This window comes from Trachypithecus francoisi, unplaced genomic scaffold, assembly GCF_009764315.1.
Source record: "Trachypithecus francoisi isolate TF-2019V2 unplaced genomic scaffold, Tfra_2.0 Lachesis_group14, whole genome shotgun sequence".
Lineage (NCBI taxonomy): Eukaryota > Metazoa > Chordata > Mammalia > Primates > Cercopithecidae > Trachypithecus > Trachypithecus francoisi.
Window position 1 is genome coordinate 6,586,028 of NW_022681459.1, and position 15,383 is coordinate 6,601,410.

The 15,383-nt window shown below is 39.7% G+C and overlaps 1 pseudogene across 1 annotated transcript in view; it reads left to right on the forward strand.

Moving 5' to 3' along the window:
* Nucleotides 1–451: 451 nt before the first annotated feature.
* LOC117096741 overlaps nt 452–15,383 on the forward strand; it is a 130,550-nt pseudogene continuing 115,618 nt past the window's right edge. The window contains exon 1 of the transcript XR_004442613.1: nt 452–596. The product of XR_004442613.1 is annotated as a glycine cleavage system H protein, mitochondrial-like (transcript). The remainder of the gene's footprint in view (nt 597–15,383) is intronic.

A 15,383-nucleotide genomic window follows, 5' to 3' on the forward strand; every position in this document is an offset into this window, starting at 1 on the left:
TTTTAATGAGATGATGAAGGGTGCATGATCAGTCACCAAGGAGGGAGTAGAGGTATCTTATACTTGTGGGTTAAGGGAGGATGCGAAGGAGGCTTTGAACTGGGGGAAAAGGCAGCAATGAGATGTGGCTGTAGCCTAGGAATAGTCAGGGAAGAAGATAATTTAGTTAAAATCTCTCGACCTAATAAGGGAGCTGGGCAGGTGGGGATAATTAAAAAGGAGTGTATAAAACAATGTTGTCCAAATTGGCACCAGAGTTGGGGAGTTTTAAGAGGTTTAGAAGCCTGGCCGTCAATACCCACAACAGTTATGGAGGCAAGGGAAACAGGCCCTTGAAAAGAAGGTAATGTGGAGTAGGTAGCCTCCCTATTGATTAAGAAGGGGACGGACTTACCCTCCAATGTAAGAGTTATCCAAGACATCTGTGATGGTCCAGGAGGCTTCCCAGGCAATGGGGCAGCGTCAGTTTTCAGCCTCCGTGCGACGGCGGACTACACGGCAACATCCCACGGGTCACCGCCGGGGGCACGCAAACCCCGGGAACGCGGCCACGAGCATGGCCAGACGGGCTGTGGCTTGGGCTCAGAGGCCTGACAGTATCATCCACTCTCACAGTTATGTGACCGACATTGATATGTTCAAATCTGAAATCTCTATCTCCATTTATATCCTCTTCCAGAATTTTGGATCCCTGAATCCAACTTCTCATTTGTCAACCTATATTTTCAACTGTACAATTTGTGGTACAGGTATCTTCAAAGTTAACTTATCCCAAAATCAAAATCACATTCATCCAAGAACTAGTGGTTGCCACTTCCCTATCTTAGTTATATCCATCTATCCATCACTCTTTTATTTTTCCAAATTGTAAACCTAAGAAGTCTCCTTGGAGCATCCCCCTTTTTTTTTTTTAAACAGAGTCTTCCTCTGTCGCCTAGACTGAAGTAGTGTAGTGGCATGATCTCAGCTCACTGCAACCTCTGCCTCCTGGGTTCAAGTGATTCTCCTGCCTCAGCCTCCCAAGTAGCTGGGATTACAGGTGCGTGCCACCACGCCCAGCTGATTTTTGTATCTTTAGTAGAGACAGTTTTCACCATGTTGGCCAGGCTGCTCTCGAACTCCTGATCTCAGGTGATCCTCCCACCTCGGCCTCCCAACCTGCTGGTATTACAGGCATGAGCCACCACACCCAGCCCCTTTCTCATTTTATACATTAACTAATGCATCAAGTTTTTATTTTACTTTCAAGTAATTCTCACATCTGTCACATTCTCTCAAATTATACTCCTTTGGTCCCAGCTTAAACTCGCATAACCTCAGACATAAAATATATTTATTGTCTCATAACCATTCTTTCAATATTTACATTTCAGCATTATCTTCCAGATCACAGCTAGGCTGACCTATATGAAACGCAAATTTGATAACATTTTTCCTCAGTTACCAAGTACTCCAACTCTACTTTAGGATTAATCAGTGGCCCCTTAGCTTGAAAAAAAAAAAATGGATCTTCATGACATTTCTGAGAATTGCTGTTTTTGCCTTATTTTCTCCCTCTGAACACACTTTACACTCCAGCAAAACTAATATGCATTATACTCTGAAAAAATAATGCAATGTCTTCTTTTCGCGACTTTACTAACATTGTTAATTCAGCTTGGAACAGCCTTTCTTCCAGTTCTTTGCGTAATTCCTAATTATCCATTTCCTTCCTTCTTTGTAAAACTGCAGTTCTGATAATGACTAGGAAAATGTGTCCTACGGTGCTAGGAAGGCCTATAATGATAATTTGACTTCATCTGTGTCAAGAAGGTGAGGCTGCTAGGTTTAGGGGAACAAAAATAGGATTCTGAATTAAATTTGAAATCCAGACTAGCTATAGTGTTTTAGTATAGCTATGTCTCACATGATATTTTGGACATACTTATACTACAAATTTATTTGTTTTTCACATGAAATTCACTTTTAACTATGCATCCTTTATTTTATCTGGCAATCCTACAAGCATGACAAAAGGCATTGCAGAGGGTGGAGAAACTAACACAAAGATGATAGGCAATAAGAGTTGAAAATCTGGCCCACTATTATTAAATTTTGTGAGAGAAAAAAAATACCAAGTACTTTTTCCCTGCTCTAAAAAAAGTTCCAATTGTACAATCTTGGCAAAATTTTTGGTGCAAACCATTATTGCTCTTGATTAGTGAACTTATATGCAAGCCAAAGAGAGACATTGCAGAGATGTTTCAAATCAGCCTATTCCTTCGCTCCAGAATCCAAAGTTTACATATCAAGGCTTGAAAGGACAGGCATGCTAACTCTGATTTCTAGCACGTTCATGAATATTTCTGTTATTTAGCTAAAAATGATAGGCACTTAAGTTGGATCTAGTTATTGACTTTGTTTATTTATTACCATAATTTGCTATAGATCATTCTGAGTTATGGCAGCTGCCCGTCTGCTTGGATAATGTTTTCTTTCTTCCCCTTTTACAACTTTATTGAGGTATAATTAACATACAATAGAATGTTCATATTTTAAGTATTCTGACAAATCCTTATGCACATGAAAACATCACCACATCAAGATAACGAACACATCCATAATTTTGATATTCTTCCTCTAATTCCTTATACCCAGGCAACAACTGATTTGCTTTTTGTCTCTGTGGTTTAAATATGTAGAATATATATTATTCTAGATATATTTTATATATATAGGACTAATTAGTATCTACTGTATAATGTCATGTATTACACAGTAGATACTCATTAGTGTCTTTCATTCAACAAAATTTTTTTAGTTTTATCCATTTTATTGTTTGTATAAATCATTTATTTTTATTGCTGGAAAGGTATGTAATTATAAGTGTGTGCTTCAATTTGTTTATCCATTCACATGTTGATGGACATTTGGATTGTTTATAGGTTTAAGATATTACAAATAAAACTGATACAAACTTCGTGTACAATCCTTATACATGTATGGACATACGCTTTCGTTTCGCTTGGGAAAATACTTAATAGTATAATGATTTAATTACACTATATGTATGTGTTTGAGAAACTTTCAAATTGTTTTCTGAAAGGCTTGTAACATTTTCATTGCCACTAACATTGTATAAATATTCCAGTTACTCAACATTCTTTTCTATGCTTGAAATTCTTAGTCTTTTTAATTTTAGACTTTCAAGTATGTGTGGTTTTACTTTGTATTTTCGTAATGACAAATGATGACTATCTCTTTTCATGTGCTTATTTATGATCTGCAAATATTTGGTGAATGGGTTGTTTAAATGTTTAAATCTGTTGCACAATTTTTAATCATTTGATTCTTATTACTGAATTTGTTAAACTCTTTACAGTTTGTGGATAAGTTTTTCTTCAGATATGTGCTTTTAAAATATTTTCTACCAGTTTATACTTTGTTTTTAATTCTCTTGACAGTGTTTTGCCAAAAGCAGACTATCTTAATTTGGGGTGACATTCTTATTTTCTTCAGTGGAAACTCCTAAATAAATTAAATAACATATACACTTTTTGACTTGACACTGTTGCTTCATTTTAAAAGGTAATGTAGAGTTACACAGCTCTTTTGGAAACATCAGTATATATATTTAAAATCACTGAGGTTTCACAGGTTGAAATATACACAAATATAGCAATCAGGCACAGGATTATCGGATGTCAGAATTATTATGCATATAATATGCTGCAGTACTCATGCTTCTATCTTTAACCCAAGTGGCTAATATTTCTCTTTAAACTATTAGTACTTATTCATGTATCCAACCAGTAACAGTGGAAAAGTGCAGGCCTCCAACAAAGAAACAGAAAACAATTTGATTATATTTTATCTATAGAAAGTCAGGTCTAAAAGTTTGTGGATAATGGGGTTGGCAGCCACTTCCTTCATCAGTCAGGTAAGTCATCCTTTCTTCCCTTTTCGGTGGTTGTGATGGTTAATACTGAGTGTCAATTTGATAGGATTGAAGGTGCAAAGTGTTGATCCTGGGTGTGTCTGTGAGGGTGTTGCCAAAGGAGATTAACATTGGAGTTAGTGGACTGGGGAAAGCAGATTCATCCTTAATCTGGTGGACAGAACCTAATCAGCTGCCAGTTAATATAAAGCAGGCAGAAAAACATGAAAAGGTGAGTCTAGCCTAGCTTTCCAGCCTGTATCTTTCTCCCATGCTGGAAACTTCCTGAATCAAACACTGGACTCCAAGTTCTTCAGTTTTGAGACTCAGACTGGCTCTCCTTGCTCCTCAAGCTTGTGGACAGCCTATTGTGGGATTTATTTTATATATTATATGCTGCAGTACTAATAGGATATATATCCTATTAGTTCTATTCCTGTAGGGAACCTGGACTAATACCGATTTTGGTACCAGAAGTGGTTGTAGAGGAACAGAATATTAAGGATGGAGTTCTTTCATTGGTTTTGGGGTTTCCAGAGTTTGCTGCTTAATATGATTAGACTCTACCTCTAATAGTATGAAGGATACTGATAGTCTTTGGTGTGAACTGTTTAGAGAGCTATGCGAAATAAATGCATTTGACACTCCTGATTCACTGCTCATGAGAGGCAAGGAGTTTAGTGACCCTCTACACAATAATTTTCACCATATGTGGAAAACCAAGGAACATAATGAAGCTGGTTGGTTACTCCTAAGTTCAATGGACAAAGTGATGAAAGAAAATGATGAACTGAGGGATTCTGTCTCCAGGCTTTAGAAGAAGATACTGAGCCTCAAATCTGCTAAGATTGCCCTGAGTGAGAATCTTATCTTCTGTAGAGAAATAGCTGAAATTGTGGAAAAATAGACACAAGCTCTTACCATGGGAGTGGCTGACCTGCCACAAAAGGTGCACACACAGCCTTGCCTGTGTCTACTGTTAAAGTGAGAGCATTGATTGAAAAAGAATGGGACCCTGCAACTTGGAATGGGGAGGTGTGGGAGGACCCTGATGAAACTAGGGACACTGAGTTTGTAAACTCTGATGAACCTTTTTTGCCTGAAGGAACAGCTTCCCCATCCCCAGTAGTGGCAACATACCCTCCCCAACCCATGGTACTATCACCCTTTCCACTTTTGTCTGAGGGGATAAACCCTACACTGTCTAGGCAACAGTGGTGGGCTCTCCTGAGGCAGTTGCCGGGCAAAATAATGTTGATTCTCCTCAGGAGTCAACCCCCACGCTCCTGTTTGCTTCTATACCTATAACTAAAGTCCCTATGGGCCCCTAGAGGTGAGGTTGAGAGTGTGACCTATGGGAGGTGCGGTACACTCAAGAAGAACTGTTTGTGTTCTCTAATTTATATAAACAGAAATCTGAGGAACAAGTATGGGAACAGATATTAAGAGTGTGGGCTAATGGTGTAAGGAACATAGAGTTGAGTCAGACTGAATTTTTTGATTTGGGCCCACTAAGTAGGGACTCTACATTTAATGCTGCAGCTCGGGGAGTTAAAAAGGGTTCTAATACTTTACTTGCTTGTTTAGCCGAAATATGAATTAAAAGGGCACACTGTGAGCAAGCTGGAAATGCCTGGTCTCCCTTGGTTTAATGTAGAGGAAGGGAATCCAAAGGCTTAGGGAGATTGGCATGGTAGAGTGGATTAGTCACTTTAGACCTACACATCACAGCTGGGAGGGTCCAGAAGACATACCCTTGACCAATGCCTTGCAAAATAGATTTGTGAGAGCAGCACCTGCATCATTGAAAAGCCCTGTAATTGCTCTTCTCTGTATGTCAGATCTAATGGTGGGAACCTCAGTCACTCAACTACAAAATTTAAATACAATGGGAATAATTGGATCCCCAGGTGGCAGGGGCCAAGTGGCGGCACTCAACCGTCAAAGGCAAGGTGGGTGTAGCTACGTAATGGACAACAGAGGCAAAGCAGAAATCAGAATAGTCTGACTCGTATAGAGCTCTGGCACTGGCTAATTTATCACAGTGTTCCTTGCAATGAAATTGATAGGAAGCCTACTGCATTTCTACTAAATTTATACAAGCAGAAAACTTCTAGGTGAGATCGAGAAAAAGCTAATTAGAATGATAAAAACAGAGAATCACAGTCCCTCAATTAACTTCCAGATTTGAACCAGTTAACACACCCACAACTCCTTGAATGTAGGGGAGGCTGGGTCCCCTTGAGGAAGGACTTTACTACATTACTGATAATTTTTGCAGGGAATCTTTCTCCAATCCTTCCCCAAGGATACCTGTGGACTTTTACCAGGGTAACTGTGCACTGGAGAAAGGGAAATTATCAGACATTTCCGAGACTACTGGACACTAGCTCTAAGCTGACATTGATTTCAGGGGACCCAAAACATCATTGTGGTCCTCCAGCTAAACTAGAGGCTTATGGAGGTCAGGTAATTAATGGAGTTTTAGCTCAGGTCCAACTTATAGTGGATCCAGTGGGTCCCCATACTCTTCCTATGGCCATTTCCCTAGTGCTAGAACGGATAATTGGCATAGTCATACTTAGAAGCTGGCAGAACCCCAATATTGGCTCCCTGACTGGTAGGATGAGGACTATTATGGTGGGAAAAAACAAATAGGGAAAAAAAAACTGCTTCTACCTAGAAAAATAGAAAATCAAAAACAATATTGCATCCCTGGAGGGATTGTGAAGATTAGTGACACCATCAAGTACTTGAAAGACGCAAGAGTGGTGATTCCACCACGTTCCTGTTCAACTCTTTGATTTGGCCTGTGCAGAAGACAGATGAATCTTGGAGAATGACAGTGGATTATCATAAGCTTAACCCAAGTAGTGACTCCAGTTGCAGCTGCTATACCAGATGTGGTTTCATTGATTAAGCAAATTTACACATCTGGTACCTGGTACATAGCCACTGACTTGGGAAATGGCTTTTTCTTCATTTCTGCCCATAAGGCTGACCAGAAGCAATTTGCCTTTGGCTGGCAAGGCCAGCAATATACCTTTACTCTCCTACCTCAAGGGTATATCAACTCCCCAGCTTTGTGTCATAATCTTATTTGCAGAGAACATCATCGCTTTTCATTTCCAGAAGATATCACCAGAAGATGGGAAATAAATTTAACTAAAATTCAAGAAACTTCTACCTCAGTAAAATGTCTAGGGGTCCTATGGTGTGGGACCTGTTGAGATATTTCTTCTAAGGTGAAGGATAAGTTGCTGTATTTGGCCCCTCCTACAACAAAGAAAGAGGCACAACACCTAGTGGGCCTATTTGGATTTTGGAGGGAACACATTCCTCATTTGGGTGTGTTACTCTGGCCCATCTATTGAGTGACCCAAAAGGCTGCCAGTTTTCAATGGAGTCCAGAACAGGAGAAACCTCTGCAACAGGTCCAGGCTGCTGTGCAAGCTGCTCTGCCACTTGGGCCATATGAACCAGCAGATCCAGTGGTGCTTGAGGTGACAGTGACAGATAGGGATGCTTTTTGGATCCTCTGGCAGATGCCATAGGTGAATCACAGAGGAGGGCTCTAGGATTTTGGAGCAAGGCCCTGCCATCTTCTGCAGATGACTACTCTTCTTTTGACGGACAGCTATTTTCTTGTTACTGGGCTTTGGTGGAAACTGAACATTTGACTATGAGTCATCAAGTCACCATGTGACCTGAACTGGCTATCATGAACTGGGTGCTTTCTGACCCATCTAGCCATAAAGTGGGTCATGCACAGCAGCATTCCATCATCAAATGGAAGTGGTATATACATGATTGGGCTCGAGCAGGTCCTGAAGGCACAAGTAAGTTACATGAGGAAGTGGCTCAAATGCCCATGGTCTCCACTCCTGCCAGCCTGCATCCTCTTGCTCAGGCTGAACCTATGGCCCCATGGGGAGTTCTCTATGATCAGTTATCAGAGGAAGAGTAAGACTGGGGTCTGGTTCACAGATAGCTCTGCACGATATGCAGACATCCCCCGAAAGTGGACAGCTGCAGCACTACAGCCCTTTTCTAGGACATCCCTGAAGAATAGCAGTGAAGGGAAATCTTCCCAGTGGACAGAACTTTGAGTAGTGCCCCTAGTTGTGTACTTTGCATAGAAGAGGAAATGGTCAGACAAGCAATTATATACTGATTTGTGGGCTGTAGTCAGTGGTTTGGCTGGATGGTCAGGGACTTGAAGGAAGCATGATTGGAAAATTGGTGACAAAGAAATTTGGGGAACATGTATATGGAGGGACCTCTCTGAGTGGGCAAAAACAAGATATTTGTATCCCATGTGAGTGTTCACAAATGAGTGACCTCAGCAGAGGAGGATTTTAATAATCAAGTGGATAGCATAACTCGTTCTGTGGACACCTCTCAGCCTCTTTCCCCAGCTACCCCTATTGTCGCCCAATGGGCCCATGAATAAAGGGGCCATGGTGGCAGGGATGGAGGTTATGCATGGGCTCAGAAACATGGACTTTCACTCACCAAGGCTGACCTATCTGTGGCCACTGCTGAGTACCCAGTTTGCCAGCAGCAGAGACCAATACTGAGCCCTCAATATGGCACCATTCCTCAGGGTGATCAGCCAGCTATCTGGTGGCAGGTTGATTATACTGGACTTCTTCCATCATGGAAAGGGCAGAGGTTTGTCCTCACTGGAATAAAGAGTTACTCCAGATATGGGTTTGCCTATCCTGCATGCAATGCTTCTTCCAAGACTACTATCTGTGGACTCATGGAATGCCTTATCCACTGTCATGGTATTCCACACAGCATTGTCTCTGACCAAGTCTCTCACTTTATGGCTAAAGAAGTGTAGCAGTGGGCTCATGCTCATGGAATTCACTGGTTTTACCATGTTCCCATCATCCTGAAGCAGCTGGGTTGATAGAACAGTGGAATGGCCTTTTGAAGTCACAATTACAACTCTAGGTGACAACACTTTGCAGAGCTGTGCCAAAATTCTCCAGTAGGCTGTGTATGCTCTGAATCAGTATCCAATTTATGGTACTGTTTCTCCCATAGCCAGGATTCACAAGTCCAGGAATCAAGGGGTGGAAGTTGAAGTGGCACCACTCACCATCACCCCTAGTGATCCACTAGCAAACTGCTTGCCTCCTGTTCCCGTGACATTACATGGTGCTGGCCTAGAGATCTTAGTTCCAGAGAGAGGAACACTGCCACCAGGAGACACAACAATGATTCCTTTAAACTGGAAGTTCAGATTCCCACCTGGACACTTTGGGCTCCTCCTACCTTTAAGTCAACAGGCTAAGAAGGAAGTTACAGTGTTGACTGGGGTGACTGACATGGACTATCAAGATGAAATCTGTCTACTACTCCACAATAGAAGTAAGGAAGAGAATGCATGGAATACAGGAGACCATTAAGGCGTCTCTTAGTATTACCATGCCCTGTGATTAAGGTCAATGGGAAACTACAACAGCCCAATCCAGGCAGGACAACAAATGGTTCAGACCCCTCGGGAATAAAGGTTTGTGTCACTCCACCAGAAAAAAACCCATGACCTGGTGAGACGATTGGTGAAGGCAAAGGAAATACAGAATGGGCAGTAGAAGAAGCTAGTCATCAATACCAGCTATGATCCTGTGACCAGCTGCAGAAATGAGGACTGTAATTGTCATGAGTATTTCCTCCTTCTTTTGTTAAAAACATGTTTGTGCATGTATACACCTGTACTAAGAAAATGTCTTCATTTTACTTTTTTTTCCTTTATCATGTAGCAAGATTTATTGACTTCATATCAGTATTTAAGTATCGTTAACTTTATGTAATAGTATTTGGGTGGGGGATTGGTGCATTTCCAGTTGTACAAAGGACAGTTGTATTATGTTAGGTGTAATTATGACCTTATTATTGTCTTTATTTGAAGATTATGTATAATCTCAGTAGATGTGTATGGGTTTAAGTTAACAAGGGGCAGACTTGCGATAGTTAATACTGAGTGTCAACTTGATTGGATTGAAGGATGAGAAGTATTGATCCTGGATGTGTCTGTGAGGGTGTTGCCAAAGGAGATTAACAGTTGAGTCATGGGGCTGTGGAAGGTGGATCCACCCTTAATCTGGTGGGCACAAGCTAATCAGCCACCAGCAGGCAGAAAAAATGTGAAAAGGTAAGATTGGCCTAGCCCCCCAGCCTAAATCTTTCTCCTGTGCTGGATGCTTCCTGCCCTCAAACATCAGACTCCATGTTCTTCAGTTTTGAGACTCAGACTAGCTCTCCTTGCTCCTCAAGTTTGCTGACAGCCTATGGGGGGAACTTGTGATCATGCAAGTTAACACTTAACAAACTCCTGTTTATGTGTGTGTGTGTGTGTGTGTGTGTGTGTGTGTGTGTGTGTATCAATGCTATTAGTTCTGTCCCTCTAGGGAACCCTGAGTAATACAATAGTTCATCTCAAAATTAAGAACAAATTATTAATTTCCACTACATTAATGAGGGACTTCTGGTTAAAAAAATAGCATACTCAAGTCTGATCAGTTACTCATTTCCATCTATGCCAAAAAATGTGATCAAAAGGGAGGGAGATATGGGACTATCAAAATGTTACTTGGAGCAATTAAATAGAGAATACATTTAACTTCATGCTATATGTATACTACAGAAGGCAGAAGGGAAGTAACAAGAGAAAGATGACAATGGCAGGGCACAGAACACTATCAGGCCTCAATATAACATAAAGTGAGTGAACAAAGTCATATAACTTTACCCCAACAAAGAAAAGACTGCTTTGTAACCAGAGAGTTTCAAAGAAAATAACCTAAGAGTAGAAGCCCATATATATTGACAAAGACGCTCTCATTCTACCAAAACTTTAGTCAGAATCCTCTGAGTCTTCAGCTTTACTGGATCTTACCTTGGACTTCCTTGTCTGTTTCTGTAGAATCCAATTTGAGCAAGAATCCTTTAGTGAAAATCCCTCTCCCTTGGTATCTGACCACTCTCAATATTTTAGGAATTCATGTCTGCTTCAAAAGAGTTCTGTTGAGAGAGTTAAGCAATAAACTCCTTACCTCTGATGTTTCTTCTTGGTAATTTTTCTGTCACTGAAACTTGCCGTACTCCTTGATTATAAATCCTCACATGTCCATGTTGCAGTGGTCCTCATATTTATCACCCTGGCCACCTATGATAAAGTCTACTTTATCATCTTTAACAAGTGTCATACATGTTTTCTTCATTAACAATACCCAGTGAGACTTGAGAGGTCATTTGTTACCATTTTTAAGAGTGTTTTAGAGTGCTATGTTTGGATATCCTAAAAGAAAAAATGCAGGTAAGCTAAACATGAATTCCCAGCAAGATTTACACACACACCACAAATTTTGTTCTTTTTTACAAATTAAGGAATCAGAGAGGCAAACTAGGGAATAAAGAGCTTTCAACTGGTTTTGGAACTAGGAAAGCCATCCATAATATTGATATGGACAGGAGGCCGGGAAATACTGGAGAGAATATGGCAGTCTCTGGTGAAGGCCACACCCTCAAGCCTGGACCCGTAGCCCAAAGCGAGAACATGCATACCTGTTTTCCCGACCGAATGTTGCCTTTTCCAAAACCACCCTGGCCCACCCGCCACCCACATCCTGTACCCGTAAAAACTCAAGGCCCCACCAGCGGAGTGGCAGAGTGGCAGAGATAGAGTGAAGAGAAGCAGCAGCTGGGTGTTGGGGAGAAGCAGTTTGACTTCAGAGGAATGGCTTGGTGGCGGGGCTCCGGAAAAGAGTGTGCTGGTCCCCAGTGAGAGCCACTTCCCGCTGACAACCACTTCTGCTGCTCAATAAAATCCTCATTCACCACCATGCAATTTATTCACGTGACCTGATTCTTCGTGGACACCGGAAAACAACTCGGGTACCAAGAAGGTGGGTGCAAAAGGCTGTCACCCTGACCCTGCACTGAGCTGTTAAACACTTAAGCTATCCATGGATGGCAAATCTAAAAGAGCACACTGCAACATGTGCCCTTTGGGGCTCCAGGGGTTGCAGGTACTCCCCACCCCGGCAAATGCTGCCCTGGGGCCTCATAGAGTTCTACTCCTGTCTGGGCTCAGAAGTACTTGTCCTGGCCCCTGCACTCACTCACCTGAGTGTTCACACTCGCATGAGGGATTGAGACAGGCAGGCTGAGTAAATGAGCCAACCATCATTACAAGTCTCATGAAGGGGTCAAGGGAACTATCCCATTTCAATATCACTGTCAGATACCAAATTGTAAGTTGTTGGAGATGTTACAAACTAATATAGTATTTTGTATGTAGAAGGAAATATGCATTTTTTTATTGAAATTTGTGATAGAAATCTAGATGAATTGCATTAACAGCCAACGAAGTTCATGGTGACCATTAGAGATACGCTTGAGCGTAGGAAAGCAGATAATTTTCAAGTTAGGTGTACCTTCCCTACTGTAAGGCCCTTGGATGGGGCTGAAAAATAAGGTACTTAAAATTGTTTTCCTGTTCCTGTGGTCCTTCAAAGTGGAAGTTGAAATCTTCCTAATTTCTGAGTCTGGGAATGAGATGACATGTCTTTGAGGACAAAAAAAAAAAAAAAAAAAAAGAACACATTAATATTTGGGTACGTTTTCAGCTATTGCTCAAAATAATTGAATATTGCATATTTGGAGTGAACAGTTTTGGCTTCAAAAACCAAAAACTATTAAAATCTAGAATATGAGAAAAGTTTTGTTTTGTTTTGTTTTTTTACTTTTTGCTCTCAGATGCCAAATCAAACTTGTTATCTAAAAGAGAGGGAAAAATCCAGAATAGCAACAATATGTTCAAATGGAAAAAAAAAAAAAAAAAACTCTACGTAAATTTAGCAGGCAGAAAATAGAAGCAAGAATGGAGGAATCAGATACAGCCACACTGCTCCTAAAAGGGAAAATCTGATCAAGAAATTTATCCCCTTGGGCTTGTATTTTTCAAAAGGAGAAATTCCATGGGTCTTATATTCATGAATACACTCATTACTGTTCCTTACGTTTGTTGAAGAAAGATTCACATTTTAATAAGGTAACCAAAAAAGTAAATGTAAGATATGTACCAAATGCATTATATATCTTAACTTCCTTTAAGAAAGTCATGAGGTTGATCTGATTAATCTATATATTTAAGATAGATAAACTGAGGCATGAAGAAATTAAGTAGCCTATCTAATTTGTATAATTAATAAGCAAAAGCAATGAGATTCTAATTCATTCATCAACAAAACAAGAGCCTGAGTACTTATCCACAATGCTTATTATTGACTTTCATCATTATCATTATCAATCATCATCAATTGTATTTGCTGTCTTTACTCCTTATGCAGTTTTATTTCATTCTTGGGTTTATAAAGAGAAGATGCATGGAATAGACCGTTCGCTCTCCCTATGCTGACAGTATGCTTTCAACACTCCTTAGGCTTGAATGTTCGCCACAGTAAATTAAGCAGGTGATAGATGAACTCTTGGCTTTCCTGGGATGTAAAATAAACTGTACTGAGTCTGAAAATATCAACATACAGTATGAATGATGTGTCCTTGCAGGCTAGTTTGCATTTCTATCAGCCTCAAATTGGTTCTTATTGTTGAGCCATAAACATGTCACAATATTGTTTAACTGTCAACAAAGTGTATTTTCTTGCTAACTGAGCTAAATATAAATATTCAATATTATTGCCCAATTATATTTTGTTCATGACATTGTAAAATCTAACAATATATTTTTGTAATAAAAATTATATTTGCAAAGGTATGGTGAATTTATATATATATGTGTGTGTGTGTGTGTGTCTATACATATATATATAAACATTTCAGTATATGTCAACATAATCTAAATCATATTCTTACCACTATTTGGTGCTTATTCAGTATTTGTTGACTGAATTCATACATATTCAATGCATGCCTTCATTTTAAGTCTAGCTTTATATTTTAACAATACTGACCTCTTTACTTAATGGAAAAAAGAACTCTCAAAATAAGTTGCATGCAAAGAATAAAGATATACATATTTGGAAAATGCAGCGCAAGCACGAGGCTAAGAGCACAGATAGAAGTAAAAAATATTATCTTAATTTATTCTGCTCTTAATTTTCTGTACTTTTTTCTATTTAAAATGAAAAAATAAAACAGGCCGGGCACGGTGGCTCACCCCTGTAATCCCAGCACTTTGGGAGGCCGAGACGGGCGGATCACGAGGTCAGGAGATTGAGACCATCCTGGCTAACACGGTGAAACCCTGTCTCTACTAAAAATGCAAAAACTTAGCTGGGCGTGGCGGCGGCGCCTGTAGTCCCAGCTACTCGGGAGGCTGAGGCAGGAGAATGGCGTGAACCCGGGAGGCGGAACTTGCAGTGAGCCTGGCCTTGCAGTGAGCAAGATCTGGCCACTGCACCCCAGCCTGGGCGACAGAGCGAGACTCCATCTCAGAAAAAAAAAAAAAAAAAAGAAAGAAAAAGAAAAAACAAACAAACAAACAGAGGAAACCTTGACAAAAGTATGAAATGTTCATGGAAAAGAAACACACAAATTTTCAAGTTACTCCTGTAAAACGTAGGAATGGATGAAATGTTAGGCGGGGCATTAGCTATAATAGACATGTTTTGTTTCTAAAAGCAAAACAAAACAATTGAGTAATGGATACATAGGTGTCTCATTACTTTTTGTACATTTATGTGTTTTCAGGTATATTTTCATTTTAAAATAAAACATTAGAAAATAAAAATGTATGATGTGTGAGAAAAATATTAGTATATTTATATAATGTATTTAAATCTAAAGCCAGACAAATGTATTATATAGCTAATTTTCAAATGAGCAGTGAAAATAATTCTTTAAAAAATGTATTATTTCTTTAGAAGTCTGGTACTAAAAATTCAGTTGGGCTCTTTGAATCCTTATATGGGTATTGTCAGCATTTGCATAAAATTGTGTCAAAATATTTGAAAAAAAGTCATCAGGACATGAATATGTATACCAGAAAATAAAAAAGTTCAAATGAGACATGACTTTTGAAGTGAAAAATATAATAAATTATTTAATCAACCTAATCAGGGTAACCGGATGATCACTAAAGAAAAATTTACCTGTGAGAAAGCCATAAGCAGTGATTATAAGAAGAGATGAAGAATCGTATATTTGGAGTTCATGACATTAAAATTTCTATAAGGTATATCATGTCACATTACCTAAGTTTCAAAGTCCATATGTCTGTACCATTCACAAAGAATCTTTCTATGTGCTGAACCTGTCTGCTGACTGGGATACTATGTCAGTGATGCCGGGTTTACCGAGAGATGAGAGGTGTAATAGCATAAACTCGGAAATGAAGAATATAAAGTCAATCAGAGGGAAAATATGGGAAAGTTGCTACATATAGCAGGAACAGGAAATACAAAGGGTTTAAAAGAGATGAATCACTTTTACA